Below are 19,195 nucleotides of genomic sequence, written 5' to 3' on the forward strand. Positions count from 1 at the left end.
ACAAAGAAGCCAATGCATTTCTTTCAGCTCTTATCATCACTTAACGAATGTACCCTCTTCTGACCCTGTCCTTCCATGTTACCCTTTGTTGACAACCTTTTGAGCCTTGCCATCTTTCCCAAGATAAAAACCCGCATTATGGCTCACCAGCCTCTTCCCAACCACCCTGGCTCAATCGGAAGCATCTGCTCTCCTCCCTCCACGCTGGGGCCCAGCCGTCCTCAGCGTCTTCAGGCTGCACCCTCTCCAGGCCTGCGTCTGAGCTGCTCCCTGTAAACGCAGCATTACCTGCCAACCCTTCATCGTCATCCTGTTCATTCCACCCACCCCCACCCCCGCCCCGGGTGCCCCTCCACCTGCTCCGTGGCGTCCTCTACTTCCTCGTGGAAACACCCCTGTCCACACCTTACCACGTGTTCCTGTTTCTCTCTCTCCAACTCTCTGCGAGGCCCCAGGGCTGTGACTGTTTTGTTCCCCGCTTGATCTGCAGTGCCTCGCACGGTTTCCAGTACATGGTAGATGGTCCATAAATATTATTAAATGAATTAACAGATTACTAAACAAATATGGCAGGCAGTAATCCTTCATAATATAAAACGTTTACTATCGAAATGGCAAGCTCTTGTAGTTACAGAATCTACTATAAATCAGAAGTTTAATCACTTTGCAAAAACATGAGTATTATAGAAATAGGGCCAGTTGTTAACTCTTTGCAGGACACTCATATCCAAATCCTCACAACAACAGGCTACCCTGAACCTACATTCAGCAACTGCTCCACTCTGAAAGAGAGCTTCCCACCCCCACTTCTGTACCAGCCAAATGCAGTGATGGCAGACAGGTCTTCCAACTGTACAGAAAGAAAGAATGCCGTACTTCTCCTTCTAACCGTCTCAGCAGCATCTCAGGCTAAAGGCCCGTTCCCAAACACGAAGTGCATAAGGAAGCCTGCATGACCAATCCTGTCGCCTCCTGAATCGGGCAGAGCAGCCGATGGGGTGCAGAGCTCCATTTTGCTGTAGGTGGCTGGTGCCAGCGTCCTGGAGATCTGGAAGTATGCCCGCGAGTGGTACCACTCCAAAACAGGATGGCAAGAGGAAACCGTGCAATCAGAGGTCCTGGTTGAAAGGGTACCTGGGCCTCACGTCCCAGTTAGAGAGGAAGGTATATGAAGCCAAGAGCCCCGCACATCACGTTTTTAATGAACAGCTGTGAGTCTGCTCCTGACTTTCCTCTGTGATTTTACACCATTTCGTCATTCCAACAGATTGCAAAACACTGGTTAGGATAGCTTTCAACAGGCCAGTGCAGAAATGCCATGCATTTTTCCATGAAAAGCGAAAGTGCTATTTCATGAAATATTAAGAAAGCATTAAAATAAAGCGGACCCTCATACTTGCAATTATGGGGGTCACCATTCCACCCACTCCTTCCTGCCTTAATTCTACTTAAGAGTATCTTCAGTGTACTACTTTCTTAACTTAATGGATAAATGATTCACACTGCTACCTTGGTGTGGCTACAAAAAACTTAATCAATGAAAATGAAGAGTCATTTAATTTCTTCCTGAGGATTTTATAAAGAGAACAGAATAATAATCTGTAGTGAGGGCCTCAGTAGCATGAATAGGTCCTCTCCAGGTAACTCCCCAAACCTGAACACTGACCATTTGCTGGGACAGAAGACACCGGGTTCATCTTAGAATCATCACCAATTAAAAGGGATCTCCAACCTGTTCTTCCAGACAGTGTTCTCCCTTTCTTTCAGTTCATCTGTAATGTCAAGGACATCCCCCTCTAATAGTTTCCAAGTATTCTTACATTTCATCAAATTCTACGGCTCTCGCTCCCCAGTGGGTAAAAAAAAAATCAAAAATTGTCACCAGCACTCGGTGGGCACTTTAAAATCTACATGTGGACCTGTGTGATCTCACGGGTGGCAGGGCAGCCTTGAGAGAGGATGGGCTGGAAGGGGCAGTGAAAGACCCCTCAGAGAAATTCAAGAATTTCAGAGCTGGAAGGACTGATCTGTTCTCATGCTAATGGTCTTGGTAATAATTTTTCAAGGACAGAACAGAAACGGGGAAAATGTGATATTTAAGCATAATTGTGTTTAAATAGAATGTTGTTCCAAGTTTTCCGTAAGACATCAGTGAGTCTTCAAGAGCAATGTTATAGTTATAGTTGAGCCACTTACCAGGACTGCAGCTGTGGCAAAAGGATTGAAAACCACAAAATGCACAAATTATGAGCCTCATTCAAGGGAAAAAAATGGTTAAAGTTATATGACAGATTTATAATAAAAGTATAACTACCACAAAACATTTATTTTTCATACACATATTCCATCAGCTCAAATACTAACATGCATAACTGAGCAGGGAATAAAAAGAGGAACAAACGTTCCCCAGGTTCATCCTCTCTGTGGCCGGGAAGGCGACAGAGCTGAGGCGTGCTCACCGCAAGGTCTCATCACCGGAAGTGCATTTCCCGTAACATCACTAAGTTCAGGTACATTCAGCCAGGTATTCAATGAAGTTATGACTAAAGACCTATAAAGCAATCCAGTAGCTCAATTTCTTACCATAGTAGACCATGAACATCAAGGATAGAAACAATTTGACAAATGGGCTATTATTCAATAATAATGGTCATGAATGGATATAGATGGTCCGTAATAATCATACTTTGCTAAGTTTTTGGTAGATCTGAACATGAAAATTTGTTCTTAGCCATTTATCTTGAATTAAACATTGGGATGCGGCTTCCCTGGTGGCGCAGTGGTTGGGAGTCCGCCTGCCGATGCAGGGGACGCGGGTTCAGGCCCCGGTCCGGGAAGATCCCACGTGCCGCGGAGCGGCTGGGCCCGTGAGCCATGGCCGCTGAGCCTGCGCGTCCGAAGCCTGTGCTCCGCAACGGGAGAGGCCGCAACAGTGAGAGGCCCACGTACCGCAAAAAAAAAAAAAAACCACTGGGATGGTACCAAAGATAAATGTTTGGAGCATGAGAATATTAAAAAAAAAAAAGAGCAGAATTCGTCTCCTTGAGGTTTTATAACATAGAGGTAATGTATGATTTGTGAAGAATAATTCTTTTTGCAGGGAGTGGAATGTTCATGCTGGTGTCAGACCATTTTTCAAAGCACTCCATGTTGCTCTTTGGAAGAATTTCTCAAGTGATGTCCCCAGAAAACCTGATGCCCTTGGTGTAGTTAAGGACTTTTTCATCCAAGTAAAGCAGAGACCCCAGTAAAAAGTGTCTAAAGGATTCAGTCTCCACTGGAACCCTGTATTATGACTCTACATTATCCTGAATCACAATCCGTGCTGAAAAAAAGGGCCAAGCAAAGGTTTGTTAGATGGAGCCCTTGTGTGACTTTCTAAGTGAAGCGCCTATATGCTTCGCCAGAGCAGGATCCTGGTCCCCCCTATTCACTGGTGTCCCCCCGGCCCCTAGAGTCGGGCGGAGCACTTCGTTGGCACTCAGTGTTAGCTTACATCCATCCGTCTAAACTGAAATAGTTGCAAACCAAACTACCCCAAAGCACTGACTCAACATACTATCGCGACACACACAGAACACGACGATTCCCGATGCTCTCTTTTTGGTTTCTTTGCTGGCTCCTCCTCTGCTCTTTAAGTGTTGGTGCTCCTTGGGGCTTATTCTAGGCTGCCTTCGCTTTTTTTTTTTTTTTTTTTTTGGTACGCAGGCCTCTCACTGCTGTGGCCTCTCCAGTTGCAGAGCACAGGCTCCAGACGCGCAGGCTCAGCGGCCATGGCTCACGGGCCCAGCCGCTCCGCGGCATGTGGGATCTTCCCGGACCGGGGCACGAACCCGCGTCCCCTGCATCGGCAGGCAGACTCTCAACCACTGTGCCACCAGGGAAGCCCTGCCTTCGCTTTTAATTCCACCTATCTCCTTGTGCAGTTCTAGCAGGGTCACGTGAATCTCCACGCCGACGACTCTGAAATCTACCCAGAGCCCAAAGATGTCTCCCATGCCACACAGCCACGCTGCGCTATGATAGCGCACGCCCTCCAGCCCAGGCCCTGGGCACCTGCTCTCCCACTGCCCAGCTCAGGAGCGGCATTCCCATCTCCCTGCCGCCCAAGCCCAGCACCCGGGGCCCATCCTGCCCTCCCCTGACAGACAGTCCACGTGCAATGTGAGACCAGTCCACTTGACCTGAATGTTCTCAGATCCATGCAGACCTTGCTGTCTCGACTGCCATTAACACTCTTATTTCGCCTAGATTACCCCCAAACCCTTCACTACTTCCCCGTGTCCCCAGAATAGAGCCTGAGTGCTTTACGTGACACAGGTCACTCAGGGTTTGGTCCATGAGTAGCTGTCCAGCCCCTTGTCCTGCGGCCCAGACCCCACCCCATGCCCGCACGTGCTGCCCTTCATTCTCCTTTGCTCAAGGGGGTCTGCACAGGCTGCTCCCCTGCCCCAATACTCTTCAAGACTTCTTCCCTCCACTTTGCTAACAGGTGTTATTAGTGCAACCTCAGCTCACAGATTGGGTTGTCCGGAAGCCTTCTCAAATCTTACCTCTGGTTCTACGTTATCTTAATGCAGGCTCCCCTACCATCCTGCCCCTTTTTTCACACCATATGTTAAACACCACACTATTTTATCCCAGCCTGTTTACATGGCGCTAACCTCCTCTACACTCCTCTAGTTCCGGGCAGGCAGAGTCACGGCTTTGCTCGCAGCACTCAGCAAGCCTCCAAGCTCTGACCATGCTGGCTGAGGCCACAGCTAAGTGACTCATCCTCTCTGACCTACCTGTAAAATGGGAATAATCCTATCGATGTCAAAGGATTATTCTAAAGATTTGACAAGATCCAGATGCCAAGTGCTTATCTCCATGTTTCCTATAGCCAAAGTTCAAAAAAAATTAGCTGGATAAATTGATTTATATATGAACGAATATTGATTGATAAACTGACTTCCAACTGGGCAACTAAAACGAGTAAGACACATACTAGACCCAAGGAGCACAGTCATGTTTACAAAACCTAATATGGTAACTGCTAATGGATTTCTGTACAAAGACTAACAGGAACACATAGCTGATTGAACTTTGTAACTGAACTGCAGTAGCTAAGCTGATTCGCCAAGAGGCAAACAGAAGCTTTCAGAAGGTGAGGGCAAGTCCCCAATCTCCAGTCAGGTGCTACCAGCTTCCCAACTACAACTTCTAATTAAAGTTATTTTAGGGACTGCACTGTATTGTAACGAGATGATTCGGGAGTTTGAAATTTCAGTGTGTCCATAAAAAACAGGAACCCATTTCTGGTAGTAAGCTACTTTCAGCCACCCCTCCTTCCACATATGTGTATGTCAAAGAGAATAAACAAAGAGCCATTTTCTGAAATGGAATATTTTGATCATGGAATTTTTCCAGGGAGACAGAAGAACAGTTGTGGGTATTGACAGTTTCCCGTTAAATCTTTTCAATCAGAAAAAGATAAAAAGAGATAATCCTGCACCTCCTTCCCTCAGGAGGTTATTAGTTATGGCATTTTTTCAGCCATGTGGCCACTGACTTACAGATGACACAGTAGGAAATCAGACGTTCCAATTAATAATTTAAGTGGAGGCATTTGTGTCTTAGGAAAACACAGCAAAAGAATAAAAGAACTTCTATTTGGTGCCAAGTGATTTAGACTGTACCTCTGTTATTTGCGTTTAAATATAATAGAAGATAATCTGTTTTATTCTTTCAATGAAGGTTGAGTGACACTAGGTGACCAAGAAGGGAACCTGAGCATTTTATAATAAAAACCTGGGAGGCTGGAGCCTTAACAAATACTTTTAGGGGTCCTTCCTGTTGTTTACCTCAAAGAGAAGCAATCCTCTCACTTTCTTCTCACCCCTGGTATCTTCCAGTGAATCCACAGCGAAGACTCCTGCAGAGTGAAGGATCTGTCTCACCTCGCTCTACAAAACTAAAATCAATCAATACTATCGAAAACTGAACTAAACGGACAAAGCAGCTGCCTTCAACGCGTTCTGCGTTAAAACCCAACGAGTGGACCAGAGAGCCATCAATCTGAAGATGCTTCCTTTCCACTGAGCATGAAGGGCACGAAAAGAAAACCCCACCAATCTACACAACAGTCTAGTATTTGATTTTTTTAAAATAGTAATTTCAGCAGCAAACACACAACAAACCGCATTCATTAATCGCACACTCTCCAAGCCATCTCTGCGTTGTTCTCATGTTTATTTGAATTACAGGATACTGAGTTTTGCTGAACAGCATTATGAGGTTTATTATGTGATACAAAAACCCTTTGGTGGGCTTCCCTGGTGGCGCAGTGGTTGCGAGTCTGCCTGCCGATGAAGGGGACACGGGTTCGTGCCCCGGTCCGGGGAGATCCCACATGCCGCAGAGCGGCTGGGTCCGTGAGCCGTGGCCGCTGAGCCTGCGCGTCCGGAGCCTGTGCTCCGCAACGGGAGAGGCCGCAACAGTGAGAGGCCCGCGTACCGCAAAAAAAAAAAAAATCTATAGACACAGAAATACTGCAAAGAAACACCCCCATATTATGATACTAAGTATCTATTACAGGAAGGCTAATACTTGGTTTTTGCTTTCTTCCTTGTATTTTTCTCTAAAGTTCCAAATTACTAACTATATATGAACATGTAAATCCGCACATACATATATGAATAGTTTAAATTCAATAAATAGAAAAATTTTTAAAATAATCCTCCGTAAAAGCAATGCGTGTTTCCCTTAGAGAGCATATTACCCTTATTACATAAAATGAGACGGCCATCAACTTCCTCTCCTTCAAGTCCCACGGTAAGATATTTAAACATGGAAACAGAGACTAGTGTTAGATGAGCCACACCTATTGCCACTTACCTTAAAGAGTATACGGTTTTTTATAGCAAGTATTCACAAAGATGGTGCCCTCCACTCCCATGCACTGGAAATGACGCCGGTTAGAATAATAATGTCTTACATTTGCATCTATTTTCCTGTGACCCTGGGTACACCACAAGGCAGCAGTATGGAAGACAGCATAAAGGGCTCAAGATTAAGAGATCGGTGTCTACCTCTGAGGGCATGATTAACTGTGGGCTCTTCAGCCATCTAGGCATCCACTATGACTCAGTGTCGCGTGTACGATGGGGATCCAGTCTGCTAGCACACCTCAGACAGGTGCCGGGGGACCAAGTTGAGAGCTGACATAAGATGCTGAACCAGACAAATGCACAACATGAATGTTACTGCCTTGCGGGAAGGAACCAGGAGGATAGCCCATGCCGCTTGCTCGATTCTACTGCAGGGCAGCCTCTCGGGGCTGACAAAGGCAGAGGGAGGGCCAGCTTCAGGAAGGCGGCCCACCTACTGGGGACCGCCCCCGACAGAAAACAATCCGGCTTTCAGAAGGCCGGGCCACGATAAACCCAGGACCTAGATAGAGGGTGAGGAAAAACACTGCACGTACTCAATATAAAAGCTACCATGGTGTCCAGTCCGAATTCTCCATCCCTATCTGGCAATAAACCGGTCCTAAGAGAAAACTGGAACCCTGCGGCACAGACACTGATGTCAGCAAAACAGAGAAGGGGAGGGACACAGTGGGGGCTTCGTTCACGCCCCTCACCATCTGATTTTACCCCGAAGTGTCCCAGTGTCGTTGTCTTGCGTTCAGGAAGCGCACTCAATACTTTAGAAAATAAAGTTTCCTGCAAACTCAAAGTCAGGGGTGATGTCAGAACGACTCCTTCAGGAAGTTTTCCCCATAATGTACCTCTTCAATAAGGCACTGGCTTCCAGGGCAACACATTCCATTTCACTAGTCACAGAGAATGAATTCCAATGCACTCAGGGGGAAACACTTCCTCAACATACTTTATTTGGAATTTTTAAAGTATGAACTGAATGCCAATTATATAAACCACTTTCAATTATGGATGCATACTAATTAATTTGGGCTGAGTATTTCTTTAATACAGTTCCTAACACCAAAGATCTTTACCTGAAGAAGAAAAATAAAAGAATGACCACCTAACACATACACACTACTACATATAAAATACATAAATAATAAGAGCCTACGGTATAGCACAGGGAGCTCTGCTCAATATTCTGTAATGGTCTACAGAATCAAAAAAAAAGAGTGGACATATGTATATGTATAACTGATTCACTTTGCGGTACAGGAGAAACTAACACAGCATTGTAAATCAACTATAGTCCAAGAAAAATTAATTTAAATAAATAAATAAAATATCTTAGAAAAAAAGAATGACCACCTAATAATACGATACATAACCGTTTATTAAAATAAAAAGAACACTAAGAACCCTATTTCCTTATAAAAACGATGGTCATGGAAATCACTGCTTTCTCTGAATTTCTAGGGTAATGAGTAAGAGAGAGACACAGATGCTGCAATTCTGACGACTACTTGTCCCGAGACATAAACAGAGCGCCAGCCAAGGAAGACTGACCTCATGTCGGCCAGTAAGGAAATCATCTGTGTCACCAGAGACTCCCTAAGCATCATGGGTGAACCGAGAGAGCTTGTTTGACTAATCGGTATCCTTTACCATAAAATGTCAATATTAATGCATTACATTTATTTGGGGATTTACCATTTCCAAAACCCTCTTCTGTTCACTTGATCCTAGGAAGACCTCTGAAGAGACAAAAGAGAGAGACTGCTCTCCCATTTCACAGGTCAGGAAGGAACTCTTAGGGCAGCTAAGTCAGTAATTTGCTACAATCAAATGCAGCAGAGGAATCAATCAAGAGGATCAGAACGGGAATCCAGGTGACTTCATGCTTTCCACCATTGTTGGTAGCGTCTCAAAGTTACACATGGCCTTTAAAACTGAGGACTAAAAACACAACGAAATGACTACTCTGGCCAAAAGAAGCCAACCTAAGGCAAATCCGCCAACTTCAAATAAAATAAAAGTGCCTATCTCCACTGCTCTGAGGCCTAAGGAAAGGTACAGTATTGGGGGGGGGGGGCGGGGACACAGGGGATGGGCCCTGAGGGAGACGGCAGCTTCCCCAGCCCAGCTGTACCACAGAGACCTGTGCATGGGCCCAGCTCATAAGCCAGTGGTCCCAGTTGGTTCCTGCCAGTTCAGTGTTTGTTGGGCAGGGCAGATTCGACATCATCCCTACCCACAGAAGAACACCGCCAAGACTTCCACGACACCACTAACAGCAGCATTTTTACCAGTCCTTTTCGTTTCGCTTCAAAGAAACATCCTCTCTTCCTTCATACTAAAGACCACTGTCTAGTGTTTTCACTATTAATTACCCACTCAGACTCAACAATCACAACGGAAAAACTATTCTGACACCAGCGCTTCATAAACCCTGAAGCCAACCGATTTGCTTAAGGTCACATGACTACTTACGCGCAAAATGGATTTCCAGCTGGGGTGCCCGAACACTCATTGCTAGCAACTGTTTGTTTTCCTTTTTTATATGACTGTGATATTAATGGAAATCATAAATTTCGATTCACGCATCTCACTACGGCTGAGAAGATCTGCACAATATCCCCGGACCCTCCCGCCTCTATGCTTTTGCTTATCAGATTCCCCTTGCTGGGCTTCCCTGGTGGCGCAGTGGTTGAGAGTCCGCCTGCCGATGCGGGGACACGGGTTCGTGCCCCGGTCCGGGAAGATCTCACATGCCGCGGAGCGGCTGGGCCCGTGAGCCATGGCCGCTGAGCCTGCGCGTCCGGAGCCTGTGCTCCGCAACGGGAGAGGCCACAACGGTGAGAGGCCCCCGTACAGAAAAAAAAAAAAAAATCCCCTTGCTTGCAAAGTCTTTCTCCTTCCATCAGAAGTGAACAAAATCTAGTGCATTCAAAGCTATCACGACTCTCTCCCCCTGCAACTCACTCTTATTTACCCTGAAACTTTACCTTGACGGGACTCTCTGTTCCTTTATTGTATGCCAGTCTCCATCAGGTTCATCCATGTGACAAACACCTATCTATCTACCTACTAAGTGCCAAGCTGGGCAGGGAAGGATGGATGATTCGGGTCTTGGCTCAGGGGAGACAAATGGAAGCTTCCAGGTAAGGTAACTGATGAGCCAGGGCTCAGGCGCACGGCCAAGAGAATGCCCCGCTGAGGGTTTCCTGCTTCTGCTCCTCATTCAGGTGATTTAAAATCACGTTCAGCGCTGGGCACCTTCCCTTCCTTACTCCAGATTAAAAACTCACCCGTCCCTAAAACTGGAGAGCAGCAGGGGGTGTGGCCACAGAATGGTGGGTAGAGCATCACGCTTCTCTCTTTGCTCAGAGACAAGGAGTAAAGATTTGCAAATTTTACCTTTCTTCCTCATGGGAAAAAAAAATAGGTGTTGCCATCTCTGGCCAAAAGAAGGCAAGAGTGAGCCCCAAGAGGCCCATTTCACATGATGAGGGCCGCCCTGTCTCTCGCAGGGCAGCGTGCAGGAGCTGCACTGCACTACCAGACTGGGTGACCTGGGGGAGAAGCGCTGGTTCCCAGACTCTGGGATGAGTCATCTCGTCAAGGTGATGAAAGCAGAACTCCTCTGACCCCTTTGTCACTGAAGGGGCACCAACCTGTTTTTCCTGCGCTCTGTCCTGTTTAACCAGAACTCTCATCATGTATCACCATTTATTCTACTTGCATTTATAGTTCCCTTATTTTAGCCACAGACTTTTTTTTTTTCTTTAAACAAAGGCCCGAGTCTCTCCATAAAGATGCAGTGTAACTAGAAAGGTATCTTCAAACTTCAGAACCAATTTCTAAGCAAAAAGGGAAATATACCTTCTCTCTAAGAACACGGTGGGGGTAGTTTTGAGCAGTGGTTCCCAATTTTCCAAATTACCTAAGAGATATTGAAACCTGGATTCCCTAGCCCTGAGACTCAGGTTCACAGGGCCTGGGAGGAGCCCTGGAATCTGTACCTTGAAAAGGTGATTCTCATGAACAACCGGGATCGGAAGCTACTGGTTTAAACACAATAAAAGATGAAAAATAAAGCTGAATGCGTGCTTCTCAAATCTTCCTATTTTCCCGTTTCTCAAGTACTAAAATATCTTACTCAGATTAACAGCTGAATCCCTGGCAATTTTATTTACTCACAATGTTTTTTAGTTAACTTTAAGGAAGATAAATGAAATCTGAAGTTGAGAAAGCTCTAGAAACCATTTACATGAGTCCAAAGGACTAGAAGTTTCTACTCTGGTGACCAGAGTCCAGGTTTGCTCTGCTGACAAGATATACTTGGGGTGGGGGGATGGGGGGGAAAGATAAAACAGGAGTGTTTTATACACTGCTATGTATAAAATAGATAGACAACAAGGACCTACTGAATAGCACAGGGAACTATACTCAATGTCTTGTGATAACCTATATGGAAAAGAACCTGAAAAAGTGTGTGTGTGTGTGTGTGTGTGTGTATGTGTATATATATATATATATATATAAACCTGAATTGCTTTGCTGTACACTTGAAGCTAACACAACATTGTAAATTAACTATACTTCAATAAAAAAATAATAAAGATATCATGTAACATTAAAAAAAAGATATACTCCAATTGCAGTATTTATTGAGCACTTTCTAAGTACCAAGCACTTTCCACGTACTTGTCCAGTATTAACTCCAATAGCCTTATGTGGTAGGATCACTACTCTCCCCAGTTTAAAGTAAAACTTCTGGGGCTTCCCTGGTGGCACAGTGGTTAAGAATCCGCCTGCCAATGCAAAGGACACAGGTTCGAGCCCTGGCCCGCGAAGATCCCACATGCCGCGGAGCAACTAAGCCCGTGCGCCACATCTACTGAGCCTGCGCGCTAGAGCCCGCGAGCCACAACTACTGAAGCCTGCGTGCAGCGAGGAAGACAAAACACAGACAAAACTAAAAATAAATAAACTTTAAAAATAAATAAATAAATAAAGCAAAACTTCTCAAGCCCCCCAGTATGGCATTTAAGGCCCTTCCCAAACTGAGTTCCATTCGACCAAGACAGCCCTTAGTATCTCCTCGCTGTCTACTCAAACAGCAGCCCGTTCCCACCTCTGTACTTTCTTCTTGGAGTTCCCTCTCCAGAACGTCCTTTCTGTTCCATCATGCCGACTTCTCTGTGACATTAAGAACTCAGACGCTGACATTAGACCTAAGTTCAACCTGGCTTGGTCACTTACTTTTGGTGTTTCCCCTGGGCAAACTCCCTGAACCCCTAGAAGCATCTATAAAAGAATACTGTATGTATTCCACAGAGACTTGAGTTCCTGCTCCGTTCCAGACACCATTCTAGGATTGAGGATCCGGTAATGAATGGACCGGAAAAGGCCCTGCTTTCACAGAACGTCTAGTCTGGCAGAAGAAGTCACATAATAATGAGGACAGATAAACACATAAGCTGTCACGGGTGAGTGTCATAAAGAGACAGGATCAAAAAAGGTCGGGATGTTTAGGCGTGGGTGTGATGTTAACAGAAGGGTCAGGTGGCTACAGGGAAGACGAAGGGGAAGGAGGGAAGGATGAGGGCCTGGGTCACACAGGTGGACAGGAGGACGCTGGGGAGAGGGACTCCTATCAGGGAAACCACGACTGGAGTTGGGAGCAAGCCTGGCAGATTCAAGAAGACCAAGGATCCCAGGAAAGGGGTTGGATCACAGAGGGCTTTTATTCCAGAAGGTTCTGAGCAGAGGAGTGAAGATAACCTTGTTGCTGCAGTGAGAGTAGGCTCTAGTGGGCAAAGGTGGGCAAAGGGATATGGTCAGGCCAGCGTGATCATCCAGGCAGGAGAGGGTGACGGGGGCTGGAAGTGGCTGGTGAGAATGACAGATTCCGGAAGGGAGAATCTGGATCTGGATGAGAAGGTAGAACTGTTAGCACAGCTGACGAATGCGCTGAGCAAGGATGAGTCTGCCATTTGGGGCCTGACTGACAGGAAGGCTGAAGTTGGCCCTTATTAAGATGGGGAAGATTATAGGAGGAGCAGGGGTTTCAGGGTCAAACGCGATCACGTGCGCAAGATGCTTTTTAGTACAGGCCTGAAACACACGAAGAACCTGATACACAGGTGGTTGTCAGCAGCATTCCAGGCCGAACCTTGAACTCCCAGCCCAGGCTGATCCCTCCTTTCTGTGAACCAGTTACATGTTCCGTTCATCTGGGCACATGATAAATACTGACCTGCCTTGCATTTTTTGTGCAGTTTTCCTGGGGATAGGGGAATGAAAAGAAAATTTAGCTTCCAAAATCGTCCCCGCACTCTTTGAGGGTGCTTCTTTTTTTTTTAAAGAACGAACATTTTTGATTTATCCAAAGTTTCAATCCCATAATACTTGTTAAAATGAACTGCAATGTCTAGGGAACTGGGATGTATATTTTGAAAAAAAGATTCTGAGGCTTAGCTGCTACATGATCCAATCTGAACAAATACCCAGGCTTCATGTCCGTGTTAAAAACTCTGAGGTAGGGCTTCCCTGGTGGCGCGGTGGTTGAGAGTCCGCCTGCCGATGCAGGGGACACGGGTTCATGCCCCGGTCCGGGAGGGTCCCACATGCTGCGGAGTGGCTGGGCCCGTGAGCCATGGCCGCTGGGCCTGCGCGTCCGGAGCCCATGCTCCGCAACGGGAGAGGCCACAACAGTGGGAGGCCCGTGTACAGCAAAAAAAAAAAAAACAAAAAAAAAACCTCTGAGGTAGAGCAAGGCCAGGGGCCTCCTGTTTCCATCGCAGGGGGAATGCTAGGGAGGACTTTGGGAGTAAGGTCCCAAGAGTAGAATACAGGAGATGAGCCCGGTCAGGGCCAACCCTGCCTTTGGGTGCAGGGCTCTCTCTGCCATTAGCTGCATCCAGGTCTGGCCTGTCAGTTTTTGAATTTGAGATTCTGGAACTGGCAGGGTGAATGGGTCAGGGGTTCCCAAAGGCCTGTCCATGGACCAGTGCCAGGCCAGTTTCCAGAAAAGTGGCTGAGGAGAGTCTGTTAAAAACACAAATTCCTTAGCCACTCTCCCAGAATTCTGGCTCAGGAGATTGGGCGTGGGCCCCCAGACTGTTTTTAACAAGTTCCTCAGGTGTTTCTCGTGTTGATTCATCTTCGAGATGCATGGGGTAGGAAAGTACTTTGCAAAATCTAAAACATGACACAAGCATATGGTGTGATTAAGCCATTAATTCAAAAGCAGTGCTAGCAGCTTAGCTGCCCTTTAAAGTCATCCCCACATTCCCTTCCCTATGGTGATGACATTCACCTAAGCCCATACTTCTCCAACGGCTGGATCCCAGCTGGCCCAGGCTTACAGACCAAAGAGCATGGAAGGGCAATGATCTCTACAGAAAGCCGGAGTCAGACTCTGAGATGAGAAAAGCAAAGGAGAAAACGGAAACAGGTTTTAAACCAGAGTAGGTGTCCTGGGGTCAGTGTTCAGTCTAAAATATGAGAGGGAACAGGCAAAGTGGTGGGTAAAACACAGAGGACAAAGCTGGTGCAAATACAGATGTCCAAGGTAGGCAGAAAGGCACAAAGGGAAGAAAAAGATATCACACACACTCTGCTAGACCCTCGATACGTAATATTTACACAACCTCCACTTAAAGAAAGGAAATCACAGCTCGGAGACCCCAAAGAGATTCGTCTGAAGTCAAACAATGCGTTAAGTGGCAGAACAAGAATCTAATCAGGTCCGCCTGGCTACATCCAAATCTGTACTATTGACAATAAAGAATATATATTTAAAAGTATTAGACTCAAATAAATGGAAAAACATGCCTCATGAATCGGAAGACTTAATATTGCTAAAATGTCAGTTCTACCCAACGTCATCTACAGATACAATCCAATCCCTACTGAAATCCCAATGATGTGCTTTGTGAAAACAGAAAAATCCACCCCAAAATTCATATGGAATAGCAAGGGACCATGCATAGCTGAAACAATCTTGAAAAAGAAGAAAGCTGGAGGCCTCTCGTATTGATACAATATCAAAACTTATTACAAAGCTACATGAATCAAAACAGTGTGGTTCTGGTATAAAGACAGACACATGGATCCATAGACCAGAATACAGAGCCCGGAAATAAACTCTCATGTATGTGGTCAAATGATCTTCCACAAGAAGACTATTCGAGAGGGAAAGCACAGTCTTCTCAACAAATGGTGTTGGGACAACTGGACATCCACATGCAAAGAAATGAAGTCACATCCTTACCTCACACCATGTACCCAGATTAACTCAAACTGGCTCAGAGACCTAAACGTAAGAGCCATAACTATAAAATTCACAGAATTTTCTAAGAAAACATGGGGCAAAAACTTCACGACACTGGATTTAGCCATTTCTTGGATAGGACATCTAAAGCAGAGGCAATGAAAGCAAAATGATGAAGTTGGACTTCACCAAAATCAAAAGCTTTTGTGTCTGAAAGGACACTATCAATAGAGTGAGGCGAAAAGGCAACCCAGGAGAAAGTATTTGCAAATCACGTATCTGACGAGGGGCAGACAACAGCACACAGCATCCCCGCTGACCCCAGATGCTGGTGTTAGCCTCTGCTGTCACCACCACAGCGGGGTCCTGCTCTTCTGGCAGGGCAGAGTCCAGGGGTGTGGATCTTTCAGAAAGAAGACCCTCTGTTCCAGCATTTACATGCAGCCATTCAATGAACCCTCCCATTATGTGCTCCCCAACCCAGCTTCTAGCTTCTCACAACTTCAAGTCCTTCCCCCTCTATCTGAACAGTATATGAAAATAGATTAGTTGCGTAGAGTATCTGTTGAGCTTTGACAAATGGAATAAATCAGTTGTAACTGGTAGCTTTATACTCACAATCTAAAATGGCAATTGACACTCATAAATATAATACAATATGACAGGACGGAATTACTTCCACTGACAACACCAGGTTTTGATTCTACAGGAATGTGTACGATACAGTTCCAATCGTCAGACTCTAAGCTGTTAAGTTTTGGGTCCACTAGTCCAAAGATAGATAAAAGAGAATTTAATAAATGGCTGGAACATCAAGAAGCTAGGTTCCAAATCTGCCGGGGAGAGTACACTCAGAGCCTGGGAAATATCCACATCATATGTTTCGTTAAAGCTGTCATAATTTAAAGTCTCTCTAAACATCTACTGTTTAATCTAATTTTCCTTCATGAACGTTTGGCTTCGGCTCAAATCGAATCAACATTTCCATTATAAATCTCTATTTTCACATTTTCCTGGTTTGATTGTAAAATGTCTTTAGCCTGAAATATGACACGAGCAGAAGCCTGCATTTTAATGCTCTTCATTGGCAAAACGGTTTTACTACAGAACCACAATCACAGTTTTCTGCAAGCCAAGTCTGAAAGTTAGTCTAAGCAAAATGAAAAATAAAATTCTATGAAATATTCCCCAATTGCAAATTTTCTCTCCGTTCTTTTTTTTTCCCCAGCTCCCCCCTTCCCCGTTCTTAAAAAAAGAAAACCAAAAAACAACAAAACTTCTGCTGGTATTTCATGCACCATGGAAAGGTGGCCCAATGCTGTCAGGTGCCAATCATGATATTCACATCAAACACGTCCCTAGTAGTAAGGAATTCAGCACCACAGCATCATGACAGTTCTTTCAGCAAGAACTCTGTAGTGTGTGCATTGTAACTGTTGAAAAGCAACAACAACAAAAACCCTACTAGTCATTTTTATCAGGGTTACCGATTTTATACATATTAAGACAGAAAAATAAGTGAGGCACACTCCACTTAAAAGCAATTTAACGTTCAGCCAGTTATAAATGCTGGCGTGTCGAACGCCTTCTTCCTTAGGGCCGTGCTGTGTAGCTCAGACAGGAGAGGATGCTCTGACACTCACACCCAGAGTCTGACAGCAGCCAAGACCAAGGGCACACACGTACTGCCTGGACCTGTGGAGGAGGCCGGTGCTCTCCAGAGCCAGAGGACAGGCCTCCATTGGAGAGATGGGGGCTGGAAAGGGGAGAAACCACACAGCAGGACCCAGGAACCACGTGCCAGCAGTCCAGCTGCTGCCGCCAGGCTTCCCACCATCCCCCCCCCAATCCTTCTTTCCATTGGCAACACACCTTTGCGTCGATACTCATGAAGTAGGATATTCTTACCAACGTCTTACATACATGGGTGATTTTCACATACAAAAAAGACTCTTTCAGGAAAACTGAAGGGAACCCAATAAACAGCTAGGAGTTCACAGATGCTCAAGGCCATGTACTCATTCCAAGGGACCAAAACAAAGGCCCCCCTTGCGTCTGTCACTGCCCCTGAAGATCCACTCTCCTCTCACTCTGCTTCAAACAGTATTTGACGCCAGTTACGAAAGCCCAGGGACTGAAAGAAAAAGTTGCACCTAAGAAGAATCGGGCTACAAAATAAATGAGCCATTGGACTGCACTAAAAGATAGCTCTCAACACCGACAGAATCTGTACACAGAGACCGGTGAAAAGTTACCAAAACAAAACCCCGAAACGTAAATTCTGAAAAGTCCCTTCCTCTCTCATAACTGCAATATTCCTGGGAATGATTTCACGTTAAGAACTAAAATAAAATGCTCTTTTGTCTAAAAAAAACTTGAGCTGACTGACTGACAGCAGCAATAGCTGATGTGACATAGATGGAAACATTAAAAACCAATTTCTCTTGTGTGCAGATCTTTGAGAAACCGAATGGTTTAAGACGCTTGTGTTTCAAAGAAGGTGCTTTGGTGGTACCCAAGCAATTTGCAATTTTAGAATGTCCTGGTTTTTGGAAGAAATCCTGATCAACAGAATTAAGAAATATTCATGTGTATACAAACACGTAACTAAACCAATCGTAAAACAGCAAAAACACTTTGAGTTGCTTGAAAAGAACAAGAGCAGCAATTCATCCTTCCTTAAAGTTCCCACAGTAAATACACACTGACATTCACGGGTCCAAAACATGAAGGAAAAAGGGATACTTCACAAAGTAGGAAGTTACTTTTCCTAACTTAAAAATTCCTAAAACTGTAATTTTCTGCCCATCATCCTCGTCTGACAGGAGATGTGGTGTAACGACGGCTGTGGAGTCGGACAGAGGTTAGAACCCCAGCTACCCGCTCGATGACCATGTGGCTTAGGCAGGTAACCTAAGTTGTTGAGCCTCAGTTTTCTCATCTGTAAAATGGAGAGAATGACAGCGCCTACCTCGCAGGAGTGCTGTGAGGATTAAACGCGGTAAGGCAGGTAGAGCTCAGAACAGCGCTTCCCTGGGCAATGAGTTCAACAGTTCTCACCACTGCTGCCTCCTGAGCCTTGCACACCTGCCTAACACGTAACATGCTCTCTCTCTAAGGAAGGTAGTAGTTTCCTTACAGTCGTCTTGAATGACAACAGCATTCTGGGTGGAACCCTTTTTTGTAACAAATATCCCTAAAGCTTTCCGTGACAGTCTCCCAGAAAAGTGCTATACCCCTGTCAGTGACTGAATGCTGGGTTCAACCCTCATTAACGCTCGTTAAGTATAAACCAAAATAAGCTTCAGGAATGTCAAGGGCAGCAGTGCAAGCTCAAATACCCCATTCCAGCACTGGCGGGTCACTGGTCACCAGGAAGGGCTCAGCACACCTGTCTGTTGAGGGGGTGACAGGACAGACTCCACAGGTGAGGAAGGAGAGGAGGGGGCTCGGAGGAGTTTCTGGATGTTTCTAACACAGCTAGACCAGGACGGCCTAGGACCGTCTCTGAACCCTACAAGTTGGCGCTACCATCTCAAAAGTAGCAGAGGGCAGGAACCGACCCGGGTAAGGGGTCACACCTGGAGAATGACTCAGTACACGAGCGCCTGCTGCCACCGCGATTTCCGCTTCTGTCAGAGCACCTTTTTGCAGGAGAACAAGCCTCTGGGAAGCACAGACTCCCTTTCCAGAGAACCTACAGCCACTTTCCACCAATGGTACTCAAACAGCACAACCTAAAACTCAGTATCCGATCTTGCTGGCTTCAAGCTACCCAGACAGAGAGAAACACTCTACAGAATCTTTAAGAGCTTTCACTGTGCTAATTTCTACTCTGTATAATCTTGAAATCTCCTACGTCTAGTGTGTTATTACTACACATGCCCCCCAAAAGATAGGAAAACACACATACACTCACATGCACACGCACAAAACTGAGAAGAAAAGAAAAAACTATTTCCAGATCCCTGTGGCCATGGCGAGGTACCCAGGTGCTGCCTAA

The 19,195-nt window shown here is 45.6% G+C and overlaps 1 protein-coding gene across 14 annotated transcripts in view; it reads right to left on the reverse strand.

Annotated features, from left to right (window-relative positions):
• The window catches only part of SIPA1L2 (signal induced proliferation associated 1 like 2), a 220,274-nt gene that overhangs the window by 114,722 nt on the left and 86,357 nt on the right, over window positions 1-19,195 (reverse strand). For 5 of the 14 annotated variants that reach the window (XM_089897410.1, XM_089897411.1, XM_089897413.1 and 2 more), the window contains exon 1: window positions 877-2,915. The exons of 2 other annotated variants lie outside the window; for them this stretch is intronic. The gene's annotated coding sequence lies outside the window, so the exon portion shown is untranslated. Of the gene's footprint in view, window positions 1-876; window positions 2,917-19,195 lie in introns of those variants that run through there. 7 more of the 14 variants (XM_089897416.1, XM_089897405.1, XM_089897407.1 and 4 more) reach the window with 5 other exon arrangements.

The sequence above is a fragment of the Delphinapterus leucas genome, chromosome 16 (assembly GCF_059928025.1).
Source record: "Delphinapterus leucas isolate spDelLeu-1000000601 "Yukka" chromosome 16, BTC_Dleu_Yukka2, whole genome shotgun sequence".
NCBI lineage: Eukaryota > Metazoa > Chordata > Mammalia > Artiodactyla > Monodontidae > Delphinapterus > Delphinapterus leucas.